Below are 25,779 nucleotides of genomic sequence, written 5' to 3' on the forward strand. Positions count from 1 at the left end.
ACCCAAACCTTGTTTGTGCCTCCTGGGAAATGGACTTACTGGGTACCTGGACAGGTCACTGAAGGCACATCTTTCTCCACTGCCCCATAATTGGCTGTTGCCTGGCCCTGGGGCTCCTGGTGCATCTTGCCTTCTCCTCAGCACAGCCTGTGCCTCCCTCACCCTTGTCAGGTTCATGGAGTTTGAGGCAGAGGAGGAGTTACAGATTCAGATGTTGCAGCAGAGGAATGCGTCTGTCTGCCTGCTTCCTCCGGCTCCACGCGATCTTGATCCTCACGGGCCTTCATCCACTGTGGCTGCCCAGCGTCCAGGTATGGCTAAGCAAGGTCAACAGGAGCTACGGGCCCGGGGTCAAAGGAGCTATGTAGGGACTGGTTATGTTGGGAGAAGGCACTGTCTTCCCATGTGGTGCTTTTCTTTTAAGAGGGGGCAACGGCTATTTCTATCAGCAGAGACTGCCAGATGCCTGGGGTCTCCGCTACTCTTCACTACACCCTAGTAGTGAGGTGGTTACGTTTTATAACTACAGTCTCACATGGATTATCAAAAGTGGGCTCCAATATCTAATCACCTTTAAATGTGGGTCTCAATGAGACTTCTTGTAAAAGAAGTAGTTTCGAGTTTCCCCACAAGCTGACTGTCTTAGACTGTCTGCCTCTTGCATCTTCTCCTCTCACAGTGTTTGTGGCTTCAGGTGTGCCTGACTTACCAGGAACCATGACAGTGTCTCCATAATTCTGCCTTTACAACATGGGGTTGGGTGGTGACTTAGTTATCTAGTGTTGCTAGAAAAGAAATACCACAGTGGATGGACTTACCAAACAGAAATTTATTCTCTCACAGTCTAGGAGGCTAGAAGTCTGAATTCAGGGTACCAGCTCTTGGGGAATGCTTTTACTCTCTGTTGGTTCTGGGGGAAGGTCCTTGTCATCAATCTTCCCCGGGTCTAGAAGCTCCTCAGCACAGGGACCTCGAGTCCAGAGGACTGGATTCACTCTGGGCACTTCTTTCCTGGTGGCATGAAGTTCCTCTCCTCTCTGCTTGTTTCTCTCTTTTTCCATTTCAAAAGAGATTGACTCAAGATACAGTCGAATCCTGCAGACTGAGGCCTGCCTCATTAACACAACTGCCTATAATCCTCCTTCATTAACATCATAGATGTTAGGATTTACAACACATAGGATAATCAAATCAGGTCCCCAAATGGTGGACAACCACAAAATACTGGGCGTCACGGACTAGCCAAGTTGACACACATTTTGGGGACACAATTCAATCTGTAACAGGTGTAAGAGCCAGAATTTGCTGCCGCATAAACATCCTCTTTCCAACCCCACCTATAGTGTTCATTCCAAAGAAGGGAGTTTCCATGGCACAGCCCCCTAAGCAACATCGACACAGAACCAAGCACCCCTGGGAGCCCAAGCGGTCCCATGAAATCCCTCCCGAAGCTGTCAAAGAGTATGTTGAGATCATGGAAGATCTCCTTGGAACTGCCCATTCAGCCACTGTGGAGCCAGATGGAAAATATGAAGAAGAAGAAAATGAGCAACAACAGGAAGAGGATGAGCTCTACCCAGACCCGGGACTCCTGAGCTACATTGACAAGCTGTGTGCACAGGAAGGATTTATCACGAAGGTGGGCCGGGACCTGAGGTTTGGTGTCTGTGGGCTCTGTTCTTTTGGCGTTCCAGCCACCAAACATCTGGAGTTTTACCCCAGACATTGTAATTAAGCTCAGTTCCTTCCTCCATGATCAATGTGTGTGTCCCTTTCTTGTGTGCATATGTGTGCGTGCGTATGAGTGTCTGAGTATGTGTAGGTTGGGGCGGTGACATTTTAATACACTACTGGATGCAAATTCGAGAGGGAGATTATTCCTTGTCCTCTAGAACCTCTAAATCAGTGTTTAATCCTTGTCAAAGATGTTCACAAGCCTCCTCGTTCCGTTACCAGGTGGAAGCAGTTATTCACCCTCAGTTCCTGGAAATGTTACTATCACCAGAATCACAGGTAGATCCCCTGTCCTTAAGGCAGGAGCTGGAGGAAGAGGAAGGACTCACTCTCACTCAGGTAAACCAGAGGAGGAAGGGAGAATCATAACATGAAACCCACAGGATTTCATCTAACCTGACAGTGCCTTGGCTGTCACGGCTTCTGGGGAAGGCCAGCTCCAGGTGTGGGAGCAAGTGCAGAATGAGGAGGTAAGAGATAATGGAATGGCAGAGAAGAGGAGTGGAATGGTAAGGCATTGCGTTTGGGAAAACCACAGAAGAGGACAGACAGGCAGAGCTGCAGTACTAGTTATTGAAGGACACTTGAGTGACTGACTTCCCTAAATCTTGTCCCAATACTATGGTCTCCACCACCCACTCAGCCATGTGTTCTCACAATCTGTACAGAATCAGTAATTATCCATTTTCCTTCCTTGCAGCTGGTAGAGAAGCGACTGCTGGAATTGAAAGGAAATGTGGGTGTGGAGGCATCCCCAACTTCAGGTGTGCCAACCAGTGAGTCACGTGGTACAGAGTCTGGGACCAGTCAAGATGCAGGGAGCACAGATAACCACAACAGCCAACTACAGACGAGCAAGAAAATGAGCACAAAAAAGTTGGATGCAGATGACCTGCCAAAAGATGGCAGCGGACACAGTCATCCGTCTACGTCAAAAGAACTTGCTCTCTTTACATGGAGTCCCATGTCACAGGAACTTAAGTCTGCACAATCAACTTCTCCTCAACGGCGTCCTAGTCGCACCTACCCTAGATTGGGAAACAGAGGAACCTTAATGTCCTTAGAAGCCTCTCCTATTAGTGAAACACCTGGAAAAGGAGAAGGGTCCAGTGAAGAAGAAAAGGAAGAGGACGAACTCCCCAGCCTTGACTTCCTCTTGGCATCTCAAGAAAGCCTACTGCCCTGGAGTCTTTCCAAGAGTCCTCTGTCTGCCTCCAGCATTCTGCACCATGGAATTCGGGGTACTTGGGGATCATCCCAGCTCCGATGTCCGGAGACAGTGAGTCTTCGCCAACCTGGACATACAGCTGCCAAGTGTAAGATCCCAGTTCAAGTCAGAACTCCATCACTTGCTGCAAAGCGGCCCTACTCAGGGGCTGACCTTGGAGTCTCTGGGAGGCAACCCTTGACTGTGGGAGAGGTCCAACCCTCACTGCCTCTAAAAAGAAAGTGTGACCCTTCCACACATGGAAAAAGGAAGAAGCATCTTCTTAGCCAGTAGTGAGCTCTCCTCTTCTATATGTCAGACCCTCAAGTTGGGGTCCCCTAAATAAATTAAAGTTGTCAACTCCTCCCCCATACTTATTAGGCTAATGCTCCTCCCTTAACCTAGTGGTACTTCTTGGCTGTTATACAGATACGATGAGGGCAGAGAGGGAGGCCAAAGCCTGGGCAGGGTGCACATGTATTTCCATGGTGGGAGATGTACTTTGAAGAATAGTCCTTTGTAAATTGAGATTAAAGATAGTTTTGTTGGCAGAAATTCTCATTGACTCTTTCTTCCGGTCCTCCTCTACTGCTGGATGGACTGTGGTGCTGTGAAAAGAAAAAGATACAGGTGTCCCCCGTTTTCCACATCCATATGTGACTGACTTAGCTCTTTCCTCCAGCTTTACCTGATGTCCTCAGAATGCTCCTGGGGACAGTCTGGCTCCGGCCTCTCACAGCTCATTGATAAATCACCAGTGATCACTGTCATCACCCATTTTTCACAAGCTGTGGCTTGGTTTGGGAGCTTCCTGTGGGTATCCTATCAATATCTCTGTCTCTTAACCATCTATTAATGGAATTTGCATTTCAACCTTTCAGGCTTCTTGGCCATTAACTAATGTTTCTATAATTGAGCCTGGAGGCTGCACTTTTCTTTAAGATGCTTTTTTTCTGTTTGCTAGGAAGATGTCGGACAATAGATCTAAAATGATCCTCAGCACACCCAGGGATTTTCCTGTGTAGTTTATTTGACTTGACAGGATCAAGACTTGGCTTCTTGGGGACATGGCTTTCTGTTTCTCTGCATTTATTCTAAGAAGTGGTATCATGAATTCTCAAGAGGACTTCTAAATAAGCAATGGTAGTGTGCTACTTCTGGTGAGGACAATAAGGAGACAGAATGTGTTGGAAGTACACTTGTGAAGATTTCTTTTGATAGTGTGTATATGAGCTATGAAAATAGAGAAGTTAGGAGGTCCCTTTGCCTTATTTCTGGAAAGGAAGGAATTTCATTCAATCGAATTGGGAAGGTCCATCCTGCTGTGGTCAAGGAGAGTGACCTCAGGTAACTTGGTAATCTTCCAAGAAGCATCCTATAGGTACTCTTCCCTTTCTTTTCCAAACAATGACTGAAATTCTGGGTTAAATTGATGTAGATTTAGTCTTACACTTACATTGGAAAAAGTTCCTTACAAACAAGAGGAAACCTACCTTACAGAAGAACAATACAGCCCAGGAAAAGCGGAGATGTGATGATGTTTATGGCAGACCTGGATGCCTGGAGTATGCAAGGCTAGATGTGAGCAGGGTTGGTACGAAGGGCTGAGAAGCATTGAGGTATTAGTAGTCTGATTCTTCGGGCACTTGCATAGACCCCATGTTCAGAGCACTGGGTGTTCCAGTGGTTTGGCATTTGGTGCCTGTGAGCTGCTGCATTTGTTGGGAAGTTCCTAACTGGGATCTGAATGGAGACCTCCACGAGTAAGATTCTGTTGGGGAAAAAATCAAAATGAAGAGATGAGAAAGAGGGGAGAGGACGCCTCTGGTCTTTCCTCAGAATTGTCAAGTCCTTGCCCTCCAATCTGCACTTACCTGCTCAAATCCAAGTGTCCATGGCCTCACTTCTCCAGCCCATTCCCTTCAGTAGCTCTGATTCTCAACTTGGAAGCTCCCTGGAACTCAACAAAGTTTCCTCTCAGCCCAATGCTTTTTTCTCCAAGTTCCAAATTCTAATTTTATCGCAAGTACCTGTGAATTTTCAGGAATGCCATGTTCCAGAAGTTTCCCAGCCAGCACCATGAAGGGACCTCACAGAGTGTCCTGCTCAGCATAACCTGCAATCCTGGTGTATCCCAGGTATTTAGGGGAGTGTACATATCAAACATCGAAAGACAATAATGGTAAGTGAAGGACAGAGCCCTGGCTCCTCCATTCCCTGGTGTTTGACTTTAGAAAACTTCCGTAAGTCCTTTACATTTCAAGATCTTCACTGGGAAAATAGCATAACACTGTACAGCTCTCAGGATGCTTGGGATATTAAAGGAGTCATGCAGCGGGTCCTTGCCACCCAGTGCTGTTGGCTGTAGGGACTGGGAGGCACTGTATATTCTCTGACCCCTGTCTTGGGTGGCTAGATGGATTTGGGTGATACTACTAGCCCTCAGGCCCCTGATGTGTGTGGATGAGGTCCCTGTTTAGTGGGCAGGGCGACATCAAATGTCACGATTCTGCAACTACCCCTTGGCTGTTGCTGTTGAAAACAGGCTTCGAGTGTGTACCCTCATGGTGTTGAATTGGCCCACACAGGTACAGGCAGGGGTGAAGGGAGCTACATGTCCTCAGACCCTTTATACCAGTGCCCAGGCAAAGGGGTAGCTCCTGGCCTGACTTCCCAGCTGAGGGGGCATGGTGAATTTTTATAGCCAAGAGACTAGTTTGGGTGCAGACAGCCCTGAGATCTGGGTTAGAGGCCTGGCAGTTCTTGAATACTGCCTGACTGGTGTCAGAGTGGACAGCGGGGAGCGGGAGGTAGGTGCGGGGAGGGAAAACAGTCACTTCCCCCTGTTAGCATCTTGGAGGGGGAGGGCTTATTTTGACTCCCACACACTAGGCAGTAGGTTAGAACCTTGCACTTAACTTTCTCAGGTCCAGTACCATTTCCATCCCGATCTGGAGGCTTCTGCAGACTCTCCGCTGCCCAGCCTCTCCTGACATGGTGAAACCTGTCCTGAATGCTACTGCTCTCCTCAGCCTGTCATGCACCAGCTGACCCAGCCAGCAGGGTGCTGGCAACCTCACAACTGGCACTTCTTTGCTGCTTCTGAACTGTCTCTCCTGCATCCTGCCGCTCAGTCCAACTCCTCAGCTTTGTCTTTGATGATCTGGGCTCCTACATTGTCATATAAAATTCATTCACTTCTTTTTCATGTCTTGCATGTAAGAGGAACAACAGGAAGCATTTGATTATTTTCCCATCTTGGCCCTGCCTCCTCCTTTTTTCTCTTTATAAAATTAAGATGTATTCCAATATATATATATATTTGTTCCATTAGAATAATAAATTGAAATAAAGTCAATGTCCCCAGCCTGGGTTCAACAATCCCATTTGTATTTCTTTAGTCTAGAGTCTACAATGTTAACTTTAACATTCCCTTTAACTTCAAAGTCCCCCCAAGAATAGGTTTGCCAGTTTTAGCAAAGAAAATAAAGGCCTCCAAGGATTCCTCACATAATAATGGGGATATATTTACAACAATATTACCCCTTGTTTAACAGACATTTGAAGTCAACAAGTGGCTTGTATTTTATCTAGAAAAACTACTAAGAGGCAGAAAACAATAAGCTCTTATGACTTACCCTCAGAAGAACAGACCTGAATTTGCAGTCAAAAGGCCTGAGCTTAAATCTTGGTTCCAAACACATGACACAGCACCAAAACCAAACCAGCATACCAATTTCACAAAATCTCTGCAGGACATTTTGATTATCTGGCATAACGAATAGTCACTAAACACTCTTGAGCACCTAGGCTTAGTGGGCAGAGAGCAGATGTAAGGGTGAGGAAGGCAGAAAATCTTTTTCTCTGAAGAAAAAGTGCTTACAATGCTACGGCCCTAGGATCTTCAGTTGTTAAGGTCCCATGGCCCTGAAATGGGTGGGTATCATGAGACCAATGCAAGATTCTACTCACGCAAGTCAAATCCCCATGCACACACACACTAGCTCCCATCTTTCTCCTAGCTGGCCATTCTGGGTCATGAAGCACTACTTCTCAGCTTCAGCTTCACTTGTCTCCATCACACACTCTTGCTTTTTGGAATCCAGGCTCATCAATGAATGTCCTAAATCGTTGTAGGAACCATGGTGTTATCATCTTTAAAGAAAGAACGTTTGTCTTTTTACTCACCGTGAACACAATTTTCAGTGTATTATAGTGAAAATGATTTGAAAAGGTATTCATTTAGTTGTTTCCAGAGGCTTGGTAGAAAAACTGGTCTTGTGAGATGAGGGCGCTGACCCCAAGCAGTTGCAAAAAGAAAAGTCACGTGAGAACAACTTTAATCCTGCTCTCACAGCAGCAGTGGTTTTTGGATGGGAGGGTATGGCGGAAGGAGAGAGGCAGAGGAGGAGTGTTCCACACCGACAGCCTTCACACAAAAAAATGTCCCTACTGGCACTAACAACCCTGGTGGTATAGTGGGTAAGAGCTATGGCTGCTAATCAAAAGCTTGGCAGTTTGAATCCACCAGGCACTCCTTAGAAACCTTATGAGGCAGTTCTGCTTTGTCCTGTAGGGTCACTATGAGTAGGAATCCACTCAAAGGCAAGGGGTTTGGGACTAACATAGTATCTTGTCCCTGTAGGAAGACATTTTGACTCAAGAAGGAAATGCTGCAGAAAAATGCAACAGCAGTCATGTTGTAGTGGAAAAGCAGAGACTTCCTCCAGAGAGGATAAGGGCTCTTCTCCCCCCTTCGTTACAATTATGTGAGAAAGTCATTTCCTAATGTGGTCCTCTTGAACTGCCTCATGATTTCTGAGTTTCAGCTGAACTATAAACCTGATAAGACCCAAAGAATATTTCTATTTAGAGCATCTACAGTGTTTTCCCAGTCACTGTGAAAAGAGCACCTCCAGGCAGTTTCTGCCTCTGGAAACTGCCCACCCCTTAATTCTCTGCAGCCAGGAAACAGCTTCTTGATGTGCCTTTCTTGGTATTCTCTCCGGCAGCTACAGTGTACAACTCTACTCACATCTCAGCTTAGATGATGAAGTTAGAGAGATTCAAGAAAACCACCTTATCTTTTTTTAAAGCTACTTGTTGTGACTGATAAAAGCAAAATCTTGGCAACATTCCTCAGCGTTTGAGCTTCTATCACAGGGCAACCTTACATGATTTTCAATCCAGACCTTCCTATTATGGGAATGGTGAAGCACATCATAGTATCTAGGCACTCAGGAAAAGCAGGCTTGCTCCTTGATTCTTCTGCTTGTCAGTGAGTCCATCGATTTTTTCCCCTGATGCACACAATGGCTTTAGGGCCATTGGATTTGACTGAGTGAGCTCAGGGCCCATGATTTATACATTGCATTGTGCAGGAACAATCGGGTCCAAATTCTGCAATCTTTTTTTCTACTACATGAAAATCTTTGACCCTGGAAGCATATGTGATTAAATTAGCCCCTATGAAGTTTACCAAGACTGTCCATAAAAGAGTGAGACCAAAAGTCCCTTGGACCCAGTTCTCTGACCATCGCTGTGGGCAAGTGTAAGGAAGGCCTTGTCCACTGGTAAAAATCATCTCCATTCTTGGGTGACAGGATGCAGAAGACAGGTGATCTGCCACCCAATCTCAGAGCATTAGAGGAAATGACAAGGTGTGATGATTGAGCCTTATTCAGCTACCCTGCTTTCTCTCTCAGCCTGTGCACTTGCCGGCTCCACGTGTTGGCTCTGTAGGGTCTTAAAGAGTCATCATTCAAGGAAGTGAGAAATAATGCAAATCTCGCAATTTCCAGAAAAAGAGTATCAGATTATTGAAATTAAAAAAAAGAAAAAGAAATACAGTGACACAATTCTAGAACCGATTATTTAAGGGCTGACTGAAATTTTTTTTTTTTGAAATTATGAATTTAGTTTAACCCACCCAGTGCTGTCGAGTCGATTCCGACTCATAGCGACCGTATAGGACAGAGTAGAACTGCCCCGTAGAGTTTCCAAGGAGCGCCTGTTTACACACTAAAAAAGAAATAATTTGTTCCCACAGTAACTGCTGTGTAGACAGGAAGGAAGTAACACTGGCTGAGATGGTTTCCTAATCACAACACAGGAGAAAAAGTAAACTGAAGGACACATATTGAGGACTTTTCCTTAAGAGATCTCTTCACATGCATTCCTGGAAGATGTGGAGACCCAGAGGACAGTGAGAGAATGTGGCAGTGCATGTAAAAACGCAAATACAATGTAGTGGGAAGTGCAGAGGCAGGTGAGGTGAAAATCAAGTGTTTCTCATTGCAAGGCAGTCCAGGAGGTTTGAATGACCAGCAGGTCTGCCTGAGGCAAAACCAACCTTTGGGTGATGAATTCCTTGCTTTCTAAGGGCAGCACTGCTGTGTGCCTTGTCCAGTAGGAAAGCTGGGAGGTTGAGGCCTGAATTAGAGGCTTTGAAGAGCAAGCTTGAGAGTGTTTGCATTTCAAATGAGTTTACTTCTCATTTTATTAACTGCCTCTTAAGCAGCAATGTTTGGATTTTGGACTGAGTGCGCATTTTTTAAAGGAAGTGAATTTGCTTAGGTCTTAGAGAACAGAAAGTATAATGAATCCTGGAGTTTTATTCGATTCCACAATGTTTTTTATTTCCTTTTTATTGCGGTAAATATATATGTAACAAAAGACTTGTCATTTGAACGTTCTTCACGTGCGCAGTTCAAGTTTCTTCTCTTAGCCTTTGGTTTCCTACATTCCCTTTTGGTCCTGATGAGTAGAGACCAATAGTTGCATTTTAGTAGGCTGCTCACAAGCTTTAAAACCAGAAACACTACTCAGCAAACTAGGACATAAAACATAACTTTATGAACCATATCAGCCCAACTGACCAAGATGTTCCACAAGACTCTAGTCCTAATATTTCAAATCCAGAAAACTAATCCATCAGGGTATTTGGTTATGTCTCAGAAATATTCACAACTCTTCCCTCTATGTGCTTTATTATATGTATTAACATGTGTGCATACAGTCACATAGATGCATATACGTATTCCTACACATACACCTGTATACACACACATACACACTCATGGAAACATACCTATACACATATATGCCTACATATATGTATTTTTTCCTTGTGTATATTTTACTGATGTGGTTTACCTTCATCAGGCTTTGTACAATTCACTCTCATTCAGTGTTACCTCTCCATCATGAAAAATAACAAGTATCTACTAACTAGAGAGGAAATTCCCGTTTCCCCCTACCCCATCTCTGGTAAACACTACTGAACATTATTTTCTCCATATTCTTATTTTTCATGTCATTTCATAACTGTGATAACATACAATATCTGTTTTTTCATGACTGATGCATTTTACTTGTTAATGTCCTACAGGTTCTTCCATGTTCCAAGGTGTTTGGGGAACTCATTTTTCTTTATTGCTTAGTAGTATTCCACTGTATGTATACAGCATATTTTAGTTATCCATTCATCCGTTGTTGGGCGGTTAGGTTGTTTCTATCTTTTTGCTATTGTGAATAGTGCTGTGGTGAACATAGTTTTGCATATGTCTGTTCATATCACTTCTTTTAGACCCCAAGGGCATACACCTGGAGTGGAATTCCTGGGTCATACGGCAGGTATATCTCCAGGTTTTTGAGAAATTGCCAGAGTGTTTCCAAAATAGCTATATCATTTTGCATTTTCACAAGCAACGGATGAAGTTTCCAATTTCCCCACATCCCCTCTAACACTTGTCATTTTTCCCTTTTTTTATTTTTATCTTACCCATTGTAAAAAAAAAAAAAAAAAATTGTAGTGGCTGTGAAATGGTATCTCATTGTGGTTTCTATTTGCATTTCTCTGATGCCTAATGACAGTGAGCATCTTTTCATGTGTCTGTTGGCCATTTGAATATTCTCTTTGGTGAAATGTCTCAAGTGTTGTAAAGATGGATTGAGATGTATGCCAGGCTTGGCCGCAGCTCTGACAGTCCATTCCCTGTCCATAAATGCACCTCTCTTTCCCTTGTGCACAATTTGTACTTCTCCCATGCTATGTGGCCATAGGAAGGAGCAGATATCACTCTCCTGGTTCCGAGAAAAAATAGGGTGAGATTCAATGGAACTTGGTTGCATAGTGAGTCACAGCTGCTGACAACGAGTAACCAGGCCTTCAGGATCGTCCAAAGGAACATAGAATAGAGCCTAGACTGATGGTCCAGGTCTTTTTCTGTGTTTGGTGTGGTCTTGCACACCAGTTTTCCCTGAATTTCTCCTCACCTCTTAACACTTCATCATCACTTGAAGAATTCCCTCCCTTCCCCACAACAGAGAGTGAGTGTCAGCCAAGTTGAACAATGTGCCCAGAAGAAGAAAGAGGAAAAAGGTCACAGAAAGGCTGTATTTGGGGTCAGCCAGAGCAGAGTTTCAATCTCAGCTCTGTCACTTGCTGGCTGTGTGACCTCCAGTGTCTGAGCAGCAGCTTTCTGACCAGTAAGACATGCATAATCACATCTTATTCAGATCACACTTGCAAGGACAGAGAGAGTGTATGGAATATGCTTTCCCAGAATAGGGCCTAAATGAAGCTTTCTGCTATTTCTTCGATGAGAGTGTCCGAGTGGGGAAGGCTGGAGTGGTCTAGAGAAGATTCTATAAGGATATTGGAGTAGACTCAGGTCTGGATGAGTAGAGAGGTCAAGGAAGTCCTGGGCTTATCCATTTCTATTCCTGAGATTGTGCCCAGCTTCACTTTCACTTTACCCTGTCACAGCCCCCTCACCATGCACCACATGTCACTGTTCCCGTGTTCTTACTCCCTGTCGACTGTGCTTTTCTAAAGGCAGGAAGCTTGTCCTGGTCTTCACTTGAACTAGGACATTAACATAAAACAATTGTAATGGTCGTATCTGCTATTATTTGCTGAATATGTTTCATGTGAGATATTGCTCAGTGCTTGTGACAGATACAGATAAAAGTCAAAGCCATCTCATGATTTATAGGCCTTTCCCACTGTACATACTAAAGACGATTCATCCAAGATCACAGAATCAGTAAGAGGCAGCCAGGTTGGTTCCAAAAGAAAAACCAAACCAGTGCTGTTGGGTCAGTTCTAACTCATGGCGATCCAACTCGTTTCACAACAGAACTGTGTTCCATAGAGTATTCTCTGGTTGAATTTCCAAAGGAGATCACCTGGCATTTGTTCCTAGGAGTCTCTTCGTGGACGTGAACGACCAACCTTTCCATCACCAGCCAGCTCCTTAATCCTTTCTGCCAGGAGCTTCAAACGGCCTTAAATCTTCCAAACTTTTACTGTTACAAATCAGGCACCAATACAGTTAGGAAAAAAAAAATACCTTTCTGTTAAACTCAGCTCTCAGAGTTATATAATTTCCATGCAATCAAACTCCCCCATTTAATTTATAGTTTTGTGAGCTTCAGCAATTTGAAATACCGTGGTGTAACCATCGTCTCAATCAACATCGAGACCATAGATTTAGATTCTCCATCACCCCACAATTGTCTTACGGATACTTATTATGAATAGCTTGAGACTCTGGTATTTTGGCAGTCACCATTTGGAGGCCACAGGGTAGAGCTGGTGTGAAGCCCTGAGAACTTCTTTCATTTGGGAACAGGAAGAAGACTGGCATCTGCCTTTATGGTGAGACCTCTTTGCCTATGGTCTCATTAAACGGGTGTGTGGAGAGTTCTCACTATAAAAAGAAGTGCATATACTACTGGTGATAAAACATATCTACATACTGTGATGTTGGGAAAAGAAGCTTCATCCAGAGAACAGACCTGTCCTGCCCGTCTCCCAAAACTATGATGATCAGGACTCTGCCTCCTTGAACCTCCTTATGCCCTTGATGGCAGCCAGGGCACAGCCCAGCAAGCTTCACTTTTCTTCTTCAGCGTAAACTCTCTCTTCATCTCATGACATATACCTCAAAAAAAAAAAATTGGCCCCATATCTCCCAGCTCTGTACATCATCGGCCCTTCTGGAAATTTCCTTCATGCAATCTTGGTGTGGGATTTTCATTCCTGGGGCAAGATGCTGAGGCTCTCCTATTCCTCTCTCCTAAACCTCAGGATCCATGTCTTAAAAACCACTTACAAATTATATAAAGGAGAGAAAATCAAATACACAAGAACACAAACAATTTAAATACTGGAAACACAAAGGCTCTAAATATACAAAACCATCTTGGAAAAGAAGAACAAAGTACAGCATGCAAACTTGAAGGTGTATAATAGCACTACACACATGTAATAAAGGAAACAGTCTGGTTCTGGCATAAGAACAGACGTAGAGGCCAAAGGTATAATATTGAGACATGAATTCGTACATCTTTGCCCAATTTGTTTCAACATTGAAGCTAAGCTCATTCAGTGTGCAAAGAATACCTCTTCAACAAATGATGCTGAGACAACATGATCTCCACATGGAAAAGGATTAGGCTGGATATGTTACACCATATAAAAAAATTAACTCTAAGTGCATCGATGACCTAAATATGAGAGCTAAAATCATGAAACTCTTAAAAGTAAACATCAGGGTTATGTTTTCAGATTTTTTTTTCCCCTACATCGTCATACATATGACAGAAGAAACAAAAGAAACAGATGAATTTGTCTTGGTGAAAATTTAAATCTTTTCTGCATCAACGAGCACTATCAAGAAAATGAAGACAACTACTGATTGTGACAATATACTTGGAATCTGTACTTGCTTAAGGGTTTCATATACAAAGATATAAAGAGTGCCTAAACTAAACACATACACAAAAAAAAAATGCCCAACTCAAAAAAAGGGCAGAAGACATAAATCAACATTATTCCACAGAAAATATACAAATGGGCAGTATGCAAGGGAGAAGGTGCTTCATATCATCAGTCATTAGGGAAATGCAAATCAAAATCACAAAGAGGTATCACTCCACACCACACCAATGGCTATTGACAGAAAAACCAAAAAGCAGGCAAACAAACATAGAAACCGGGCACCATGTCCATTGAAAACTGTAGAATACAGTTTGATGGCACCTCAAATGCTTTCACAAAGAATTACCATAGACACTTCTAGGCACATAAACTAAAGAATTGAAAGCAAGAAAGCAGATACTTGGACACTGACGTTTACTGCACAATTATTCATTGAATCAAAAAGGTGGAAACAACCCAGTGTCCATGAAAAGATGACTGGATACACAAAATGTGCCATACAGATACATGCAATATTATGCAGCCATAAAGAGCAAAGAAATTCTGTTACTTGCAATAAATGGATGAACCTTGACACCACTGGCCTCAGTGAAATAACTGAAATCTCAAGAACAATTATTGCATGATTCCACTTACATGAAAATCTACAATATGCAGACATAGAGCAGATTGATGGCTAGGAGGGCTGTAGGTGGAAAACATGAGGAGTGATTGCTAAACCCAAGGCAACAACAACGAAAAGAATATTCAAAACCGAAAGATAAGATTCTGCAAAATCCTCCCATGTATTATCGATCAAATATTGTATTTGAAATATCGGCCAACGAAATACAACATAATTACTACAAAGCATGGACATCATGTTCAACCGGACATCACGAAGGCGCAGAAGTCCTTGGGTAGGTCCAAGAGAGGTAGGAGGCATGCGTGGAGGCATCTGGGGTCCATCATGGTCACTGGACACCATCTGATGTGTCTGAAGTTGCACTTGTCATGGGGGAAAATAAAGAAGGTCAGGTCACCCTATCAGAAAAACAGGACGCTGAGATGAGACTCCCAGTGCTAGCAGCATGGTGAGGCTTCAGAAAAGAAAGGACTCAGGAAAGAAACAGTCATGTCTATTCACAGGAAGCCTTCTTTGTGCTCTCTAGATCCATCCTCCTAGTCCTTCCTCTAGGACAGGGCTTTCCCACGCCCTCCCCGGTCACTAATCTGACTCCAACCCCTGCCTTGCTAATCCCACTCCCACTGAACTGGCATCAAGCCTGCCTGGGAAGAACCAAGTGATAAGACACACCAGAGAAAACCCAATCCATTCTCTCTTTAGGGTCCTGAAGCCTCCCGTGACAGGAGAGTCGAGGGCTGTGGCTGGGAAGCCCTATTATAAGAGGGGACGTGTCATCTTCTTCCAGATTGTTCAAGGAACACAGACCCAGTATCTAATCTCCTTTACCTGTCAGCCCCTCTGAGCCAACAGAGCTAGGCCAGGCCCCACATATTTGCTTGGGTGTGACCGAGACTTTCACCTGCATCCTTACACATCTCTACACAGGGACACACAGAAGGTTCAGCGTACCCACAACCAAGATTGGAGGGATTCCAGCTGTGCAAGCCTGTATCTGGCAGTTTTTCAGCTAACTGAGGTCCCATCAACTCAGGGTTCTTGGGACTCTCTCTTCCCAGGCCCAGGTGCTAAGACATGTTTTCCCTGTTTCCTGGTTACTGGTGCTCTTTGAGTCTAGAAAGGTTACCCAGCTCTGAGGGGCAGCCTTTTGGTGGGACTGCCATGCCAGGCTTGGGACAGGTGCACCTTTTTTTATCATAATGACATCTTCCATTTTTATAACTTTAAGGGAGTCTTTTGTAGCAGATTTGCCCATAGCAAACCATCCTTTGAAGTCCTGACTGCAGCTTCAATTGTCTTTGATTGTTGATTAAAGGGGCATGAAATCCTTGACAACGTCACATATGTCTACATTTACTTTGCTTGTCCGGGCTGAGGATTTCATTTTCTTTATGTTCAGCTGTAATCCATGCTGAAGACTGTGGTCTTTGGCCTTCATCAGGTATTTCTTCAAGTTTCCTTCATTTGCAGCATGGAAGGTTGTCATGTGCATCTCCCAGGTTGTCAGTGACATTCCTCCAATGCTGATGCCCATTCTTCTTCACATATTTTGGCTTCTCAGATTATTTGTTAAGCACAGAGATTGAACAGTGAGATAAAAGGATACAATATTGTCTTTTCCATGGGGACATAGAAGGGCATAAGTCCTCCAAATGCCCCACTCACACTATCCGATATGTACCCAAGTGATGCCTAAATTAGCACATTTTAATGACACACACACACACACAGTAAACAATGTTATCAATTCACTCTCCATTGCGAGCGTTGAAAGCCTTGATTTGTAAACACTGACAACTTACCTGATATAAATAATCCTGCCACTGCTAATTTCAAGGTAGCATCTGATGTCACTGACCCATGTTTGGGCAGAGATATGCACCATGCATATCTACTATCCCAAATTAACTGGAGCTGATTCCAGCATAACTGATCCACTTTCCTGTGAGTATGTACACACACTGCGTCTGCACCATGAGAAGAACCCTTAACTCCCAACCCTAATATATAAACCAAACATCGCTATATGTTTCCAGAACACACAATTCCTCCCAACTCCTGAACACACACATAAACTACTACCCACACTCTAAATACACAAACATAACACCTCGTACTGCATGTAGTTTTATGAGAAAACCCTAGACCATGAATACACACAGTAATTCCTACAACTATATATACTCTCAACATGTGCCTGAAGATGTACATGGACAACCAATAGTACCCATATATACTTACTGAACACTGTACACACAATCAAGCTAACACCACCAAGTTCAAAATTTAACCTCAAAGGCCACCCTAATACACGTCCACAAGAAATCATACATCTCTAGAACACATACAATATACAATTCCCAAATGTCTGCACAATTTATACAAGGCCTCTCAGTTTCCAAATATACATACTGAACCTCCCAATCCTCCAGAATAAACACTCCAGAAAGCCAATGAAACCAAACACACACACAACCACATACAACCTGTATTACTAATATAGCCAATGAACACCGAAAATGCACATATAAGCTAAGCCACAAAATTCTCCAAGAATTAGACTAGGCACAAAGAGAATCCCTGACTGCTTTCATACAGACACAAACACCCTATACGCTAACCCAAAACACAACCATGAGTACCAAAAAACAAAACCAGACTCGCTGCCGTTGATTCGATTCCAAATCATAGCAACCCCCACATATTCAGGGATGGAAATAAAACTCCAAAACATCAACACTTCCAGCACTCTAGCTAATAGACACACACACAGGACCACCCTACTTGCCCACACATACCAGACACACATACACACACACACAGATTCCCAATCACTTCAAGTATACAGCACCCAGAACACCATAGATTGTCACATATCTCTAGAAATCGGTCTTGATTCCCCTACCTCCAAACATGCCCAGACAAAATTACAAACACCCTATCATTCTCCAAAGAAACACATGCAGAACACTCCAAGGAAAATTCACCCACTGACTCACGATTACACATACCAGTATATCCTCTCAGTCAATGAAATATCTCTTGCACATCCTATATAAATACAAGGAAACCCCATTTCAGGCCCTCTATCCTGTGTTCCGAAACTGCCACATTCTCAAAATCTCATACATAACCATATCAACATGCTTCCAGTACATACACAAATTCAATTCTCCCACAACCTCTGCAAATGCACAATCTCATTTTTTCATCAGATACCCACCTCATTTCCCAGAATATACCATACTCCCTACTGAAACATATTGCACATAACCCTAGAAAATATTCATCCCAACTGCCATGCCCCTTCATGAAACAAACTCATTACGAATACAACTGTCCTCATACCCTGAATATAACCTAAATTATTCAGGACACCAAACATATACAAAATATGACCCTATATCTTCAAATACTAATATAACTCACAATGCCTGCCTATACATAATCAAACAATCCACAATACTCAAACAGAAATCAATCCCCAATTTTCTTGAATGCAGAATCATACAAACCCCAGACCAAACATGGAAGATGCATGTGCAACTCCAGGAAAGCATCCAGGCAACGCAACCACACAACATGCCCTGAGTACATACCAGTGATCCTTCCTCATTCCCAAAATATACAAAACCAAAAGGCCTTACACGCAAGTTAATACACACAGGCACACTCCCTCACATGCCCAAAGAAACTCATTTCAAACCTGCCATTAGATACACAGGAAGACCCAAAATTCATGGCAGAACAGCCACACCCAAAGTATTCCCCTGAGCCACAAATTGCATACCGCTCACCTCCAAGTGCTTGAGTGTACATGCCTATATGTCATGATGTGCACACTCCCACAAAAACTCACTTATATTGAATCACAAAGGTTCATGGAAACACCACCAACTCACACATTTCAATACAAATATGAACTTCTAGGAACCCATTCAACACTTACACAATCCCCACACTATGAATTCACATAAACACATTTCCAACAAAGTCCCAAATAACAGGCACAAAAGCACCCACACCTCTCAATTCTCCCAATCCCTACAAGGCTTGCAACTAAATCTCCATACTATTTCCAGATATAAGCAACACTTCACAAGTACTCCACTCTCAGAAATCAAACACAGAGGTGGTGGGGCCAAGATGGTGGAGTAGTCAGATGCTTCCTGTGGTCCCTCTTACAACAAACACGTGAAAAAATATATGAATCGATTATATATGACAATCTAGGAACCCTGGACCTCTAAGGCATAAGTGAGGAATTGGACTGAGTGGCAGGCAGAAGGAGAGACAGTTAAGAAGCAGTGAGGAGTTGCCAGACCTGACCCAGTGGGAACCATCACCCTGCAGGCCAGGATCAGGTGGTGTCAGCGGTGAGGCAAGCAACGGCGTCTGGGACATGTTTTCCAAATCGGGAGAGACGGAGGGATGGAGATTCCACTCCCACCTCCAGAATCAGTGAAAGTGGTGCTCCATTGGCAAAAGATACGTACATGCGTCTAATGTATCCCGCAGATCAAAAACTGCCCCTTTGGGAAAAACCTCTCTCCCATCTACCTGCCCCTTCCTGCTCTACACTCAGTCCAAGCCAGCTTCAGAGACTGCCACATCCCCTGGGCTGAAAGAAAGATCCGTCATGCTCTCTGAGCCATTCTCCCAGCATTGGAGAGGGAACGATTTCACAAACTGGGAAAAATGATCTGCTGGATCCTTTAAGCTAAGAACTCAGGGCAGAAACAGCTCCTTTGCCTAGGCACAGGCATAAGAGGTGCACAGACTTTGATGTCTTTCACCTCTGCATAGACGTGTGTGGGCCCATTTCAACAGTGTAGGCCCTCAGTAGCACAGTACAACAGGTTACACACATGAACCCTCACTTCAACTCTTTCAACTATGTGGTGGAGAGGAAGGTTCATGACATTTGACATGACTCTGTCTATTAAGCAGGATCATCACCTAACCACATCAGGGGCCTGAGGACTGGTGTCTCCACCCATGACACCTAGCCACCCATGCCAGGGGTTGAAGAGTAAGTGGCTCCTACTCCTTATAGCCAATAGCACTGGGTGCCCATAATCTGGCTGGGGGTGGGGGAGGGATGAACACAGGGAGAATTGTGGAAGATTAGTTGGAAGGAAACTTCCCTGATATGGTGAAAGATGAGAAGATATCCATTCAAGATGCTCATTGAACCTCATACAAGGTAGATCCCAAAAGAATGTCACCATGATATATCATAATCAAACCTGTCCAAAACAAAGATAAAGAAAGAATTTTAAGAGTGGCTAGGGATAAATGAAATGCCACCTACAAATGAGAGTCAACAAGACTAAGCTCATACTACTCAGCAGAAACCATGCATGCAAGAAGGCAATGGGCTTTATATACAGCCTTGAAGGTCAAAACTGCCAGCCAAGAATATATATCCAACAAAACTGTCTCACAAAAATGATGGCGAAGTTAGGACATTTCTATAAAAAAAAGTTTAGGGAATTTGCAAAAACCCAAGCCAAAATTATAAGAAATATGAAAGGGAGACTTCAGGTTAGAAAATCTATAACATCAGATAATATCCCAAGACTGGAACACAGGACAGAGCAACCAGATATCAACCCAGATAGGGAAATATCAAAACTAAATCAAAGCTAAATTGCTTAAAACAGGAAAACAGTGACATCATTAGTTAAAGATGACAACATTAAAACAAAAAAGAGAGACTAAATAATGTAGTCATAGATCTTTCACATGGAGAGGAAGTCGAGGAGATATAAAGAAATAAAAGATTGCTTTAAATGTAGAAAAATTGGAGTAAAGAGTAAGTTAACCAAAAAGCAAACTAACAATCCTAAACATCAAAGTAAAAAACAAGAGAAACATAAAGGCTCCACAAATACAAAATTGACAACAATGAAAAAGGTGAAAATACACACACAAAAAGACCCAGCACAGAAAATTACGTGGAATGAAGAAACTGTCAGCAGCGCACAAAAAAAAACACATTGGAATGGCTGCACTAAGCTCACACCTAAGAGCAAGTACACTGAACGTAAATGGAGTAAATGTGCCAAAAGAGACAGATAGTGGCAGAATGGATAAAAAGACATAATCTATCTCTTTGCTGCCTACAAGAGGTACGGATTAGACTCAAAGAAACAAACAAAAACTCAAAGGATGGAAATATGTATATATATCTATATAGATATACATCTCAAGAAAACAAATATCAAAACAGAGCAGGAGTGCAAATATTAATTTCTAACAAAAGAGACTTTAAAGCAAAATCTACCACAAAGGATAAGGAAGGACACTATAAAATGATTAAAGGCTCAATGCACCAAATATCAAAGCATTAACCCTACAGCTTGAACAAATAGAGAGCAGCAAAAGAAGCCCTCACACATCAGAAGAAAGCAAATAACAAAAATCAGAGCAGAATTAAATGAAGAAGAGAATTGAAAAACAATTGAAAGAGCTAAGGAGAACAAAAGCTGTTTCTTCAAAAAGACTAACAGAATTGATAAACCGCTTGCCAAACAGACAAAGAAAAACAGGAGAGGAAGCAAATAATGCAAATTAGAAACATGATGAGCAGTATCATAACAGACCCAACTGAAATTAAATAATCATAACACAATATTATGAAAAATTGTACTCTAACTAATTTGAAAATCTAGAGGAAATGGAAAAATTTCTAGAAATACACTACCTATCTAAACTAACACAGAGGTAGAACAACTCAATAAATGATAACAAAAGAAGAGATTAAAAACGTAATTTAAAAGCACCCAACAACAACAACAACAAAAAACCCTGGCCCTGATGGCCTCAGTTGAGAATTCTACCAACTTTCAGAGAAGAGTTAACACCACTACTACTAAAGGTATTTCAGAGCATAAAAAAGGATGGAACACTGTCAAACTCATTCTATGAAGCCAGCATAACCCTGATACCAAAACCAGGTCAAAACACCACAAAAAAGAAAACTACAGACCAGTGGACCTCATGAAATTAGACGCAATAATCCTCAACAAAATTCTAACCAATAAAATTCAAGAATATATATTAAAAAAAAAAAACTCACCATGCCCAGTGGTATTCATACCAGGTATGCAGGGATGGTTCAACATTAAAAAAAAAAAAAAATCAATGCAATCAACCACATAAAAAAAAAAGCGATCTTATCAATTTCTGCAGAAAAGGCATTTGACAAAGTCCAACACCCACTCATGATAAAATCACTCAGCAACATAGAAATAGAAGGTAAATTACTCAACATAATAAAGGACATTTATACAAACCCAACAGCCAATATCATCCTAAACAGAGACAGTCTGAAAGCATTCTGTTTGAGAACTGGAACCAGAAAAGGATGCCCTTTATCACCACTCTTATTCAACATTGTGCTGGAAGTCTTAGCCAGAGCAATTAGCCTAGAAAAAGAAATATAGGGCATCCAAATTGATAAGGAAGACATAAAAGTATCTCTATTTTCAGATAATATGATCTTATACACAGAAAACCCTAAAGAATAGACAAGAAAACTACCAGAACTAATAGAAGAGTTCAGCAAAGTATCAGGATACAAGACAAACATAGGAAAACCAGCTGTATTCCTCTACACCAAAAAAGAGAACATTGAAGAGGAAATCACCAATCAATACCATTCACTATAGCCCCCAAGAAGATAAAATACGTAGGAATAAATCTAACCAGAGATGTAAAAGAGCTATACAAAGAAAACTACAAGACACTACTGCTAGAAACCAAAAGAGACCTACATAAGTGGAAAAACGTACCTTACTCATGAATAGGAAGACTCAACATTGTGAAAATGTCTATTCTACCCAAAGTGATCTATATAGATGCAAGGATTCATGACACCTATTTCAATGGCATTTTTTAATGAGATGGAGAACAAATCACTAATTTCACATGGAAAGGGCAGAGGCCCCAGATAGGTAAAGCCTTACTGAAAAAAAAGAACAAAGTGGGAGATCTCATACTTCCTGATTTTAGAATCTTTATGCCACCATTGTAGTCAAAACACCCTGGTACTGGTACAACAACAGATACAAAGACCAATGGAACAGAACTGAGAATCCAGAAATAAATCCATATACGTATGAGTAGCTGATATTTGACAAAGGTCCAATGTCCATTAATTAGAGAAAAGACAGCCTCTTTAACAAATGGTGCTGGCATAACTGGGTGTTCACCTGCAAAAAAAAAAAAAGAAACAAGAACCATATTTCACACCATGCACAAAAAGTAACTCAAAATGGATCAAAGACCTAAATATAAAATCTAAAACAATAAAGATCATGGAATAAAAAATAGGGACAACACTAGGAGCCCTAATACACGGCATAAACAGTACACAAAACATTACTTACACACAAACGCCAGAAGAGAAACTAGATAACTCGGTGCTCCTAAAAATCAAACACTTATGCTCATCCAAACACTTTACCAAAACAGTAATAAGACAACCTACAGAGTGGGAAAAAAATTTTGGCTTCAAGAAATCTGATCAGCATCTCATCTTCAAAATCTGCAAGATACTGCAAAACCTCAACAACAAAAAAACAAATAACCCAATTAAAAAGTGGGCAAGTTACATGAACAGTCACTTCACCAAAGACATTCAGGAAGTTACATACCTGAGGAAAAGCTCATGATCATTAGCCTTCAGAAAAATGCAAATCAAACTACAAAGAGATACCATCTCACCCCAACCAGGACAGCAGTAATCCAAAAAACACAAAATAATCAATGTAGGAGAGGTTGTGGAGAGACTGGAACACTTATACACTGCTGGTGGGAATGTGAAATGGTAAAACCACTTAGAAAATCGATTTGGGACCTCCTTAAAATGTAGAAATAGAACTGTCATATGATCCACAAATTGCTCTCCTTGAAATATATCTTGGAGACATAAGAGCTCTCACACAAATAGATACGTGCACACCCATGTTCACTGCAGCAGTGTTCACAACAGCAAAAAGATGGAAACGGCACAGAGGCGGGGCCGAGATGGCAAAACAGCCAGATGCTTCTGGTGAGCCCTCTTAAAAAAAAGACCTGAAAAATCAAGTGAAATGAGTATATTTACGACAAGCTAGGCTCCCTGAACATCAAAGGCAAAGTTAGAAAATGGACTAAGTGGCACGGGGAGAGAGAGATAGTTCAGAAACAGAGAGGAGTTGCAGGACCTGAATCGCTGAGATCCCTCAAGCACCATTTCCTGAAGTGGCTGCGTGGATTGGTGGTAGCGTTTGGTTGCAGCTTTCTCAGGGAGAAGCAGCCAGCCACACAGCCTACTCACACCTCTGGAAACAGAGAAGAATGGCGCTCTCGACAAAAGCTAAGTACTTGCGTATATTTTACTGCACCTTCCACCCCGAAACTGGTTTCGGTGGCTGTTGATTTCCCTGGGCCTGAGATAGGCTCATTTGAGGACTCTGACCCATGCTCCCAGATTTGGAGAAGGTATAAATTCATAACAGGGGGAAAAGATAATTTGCCAGCTCCACTAACCTGGGGAGCTCAGGACAGAAGCAGCTCCTGTCCTGGCGTAAACAGTCCATGGACTTTGAATAACTTTCCCCTCTGCATGGACCAGTCTGGGCCTATTCCAGAAGAATACGCCCTTGTTGGCAGACTGTATCACACACTTGATGACCAGCTACCTGGACACCTGAATTGAATCCACACAAGAAAAATGAATGGACTCATAAGCTCATACACATGACAACAGCTCTAGCCATCTGGTGACAAGGATGTTAGAGACCCAAAACTGAAAATAATCAAGCTAGCTCACTCAAGCAACCTATTTGGGCCTATCAAAACAAAACAAAGCCAGAAACTAGGATATGATAAGCAAACATAAAATAAACTAATACGATAACTCAGAGATGGCTAGGAGACAGCAGTCAATATCAAACCACATAATGAAACGGACCATGATCACTTCAACAAGCTCCCAAAACAGAGAATTAAAAGATCTTCTGGATAAGAGTGCCTTCCTGAAATTAGTAGATCCAGAATTCACAAGATTAATATACAGAACTCTTCAATATGTAAGGAAGGAGATCAGGCAATACGCACAACAAGCCAAGGAACACACAGATAAAACAGGTGAAGAAATTAAAAACATTCTTCAAGAATATAATGAAAAATTTAATATGCTGGGAAAATCCATACAGAGACACCAATCAGAAATTCAGAAGATTAACAATAAAATTACAAAATTCGAAAACTCAAAAAAAAGTCAGAGGAGCAGAATCAAGCAACTGGAAGGCAGAATTGAGGATCTTAAAGATAAAGCACTTAGCACCAATATATTTGAAGAATAATCAGATAAAAGAATTTGAAAAAATAAAGAATTCTTAAGAATCATGTGGGACTCTATCAGGACAAATAACCTACGAGTGATCAGAGTACGAGAACAGGGAGGGATAACAGAAAATATAGAGAGAATTGTTGAAGATTTGTGGGCAGAAAACTTCCCCGATATCATGAAAGTTGAGAAGATATCAATCCAGATGCTCATCAAACTCCACATAAGGTAGATTTTAAAAGAAAGTCACCAAGGCATATTATAATCCAACTTGCCAAAACCAAAGATAAAGAGAGAATTTTAAGAGAAGCTCGACTCGATGGCACTGGGTTGGGTAAGGATAAATGAAAAGTCACGTACAAAGGAGACTCAATGAGAATTATACCGGACTACTTGGCAGAAGCCATGCAGGTAAGAAGACAATGCTTGGAAGAAAAAAAAATGCCAGCCAAGAATCATATATCCAGCAAAACTGTCTCTCAAACATGAAGGTGAAATTAGGACATTTCCAGATAAACAGAAGTTTAGGAATTTCATAAAAACCAAACCAAAACTACAAGAAATACTAAAGGGAGCTCTTTGGTTAGAAAATCAATAATATCAGGTATCAGCCCAAGACTAGAACAGTGGAAAGTGCAATGAGATGTTAACCCAGACAGGGAAATCACAAAAATTATTCAACATAAAAAAACGCTCACAATGGGGAAACAGCGATGTCATTATGTAAAAGAACACAACATTAAATAATAAAGAGGGACAAACAAATGTCGTCATAGCTGTTCCACATGCACAGGAAGACAAGGCAATATAAAGAAATAAAAGTTAGGTTTAAACTCAGAAAATCAGGGGTAAATATTAAGGTAACCACAAACGAGACTAACTATTCTACTCAACAAAATAAAATACATGAAAAAAAATAGAGACTCAGCAGAAACAAAATCAACAACAAGGAATAAGAGGAAAAGACAATGTATAAAGATAAACTACTCACCACAAAAAATTAAGTAGGAAAAAGAAGCTGTGAACAACACACAAAACAAGACATCAAAGTGACAGCACTACACTCACACCTACCCATCATGACGCTGAATGTTAAAGCACTAAATGCACCGGTACAGAGACAGAGAGTGGCAGGATGGTTA

General features: G+C 42.0%; 1 long non-coding RNA gene across 1 annotated transcript in view; it reads right to left on the reverse strand.

Moving 5' to 3' along the window:
* Positions 1–299: 299 nt before the first annotated feature.
* Positions 300–25,779, reverse strand: part of LOC126082772 (uncharacterized) — a 421,330-nt gene continuing 395,850 nt past the window's right edge. The window contains exons 9-11 of the long non-coding RNA XR_007518643.1: positions 4,816–9,358; positions 4,435–4,712; positions 300–3,549 (exon numbers count right to left, since the gene is read on the reverse strand). This is a non-coding gene — a long non-coding RNA (uncharacterized LOC126082772). The remainder of the gene's footprint in view (positions 3,550–4,434; positions 4,713–4,815; positions 9,359–25,779) is intronic.

Source organism: Elephas maximus, chromosome 9 (assembly GCF_024166365.1).
Source record: "Elephas maximus indicus isolate mEleMax1 chromosome 9, mEleMax1 primary haplotype, whole genome shotgun sequence".
Lineage (NCBI taxonomy): Eukaryota > Metazoa > Chordata > Mammalia > Proboscidea > Elephantidae > Elephas > Elephas maximus.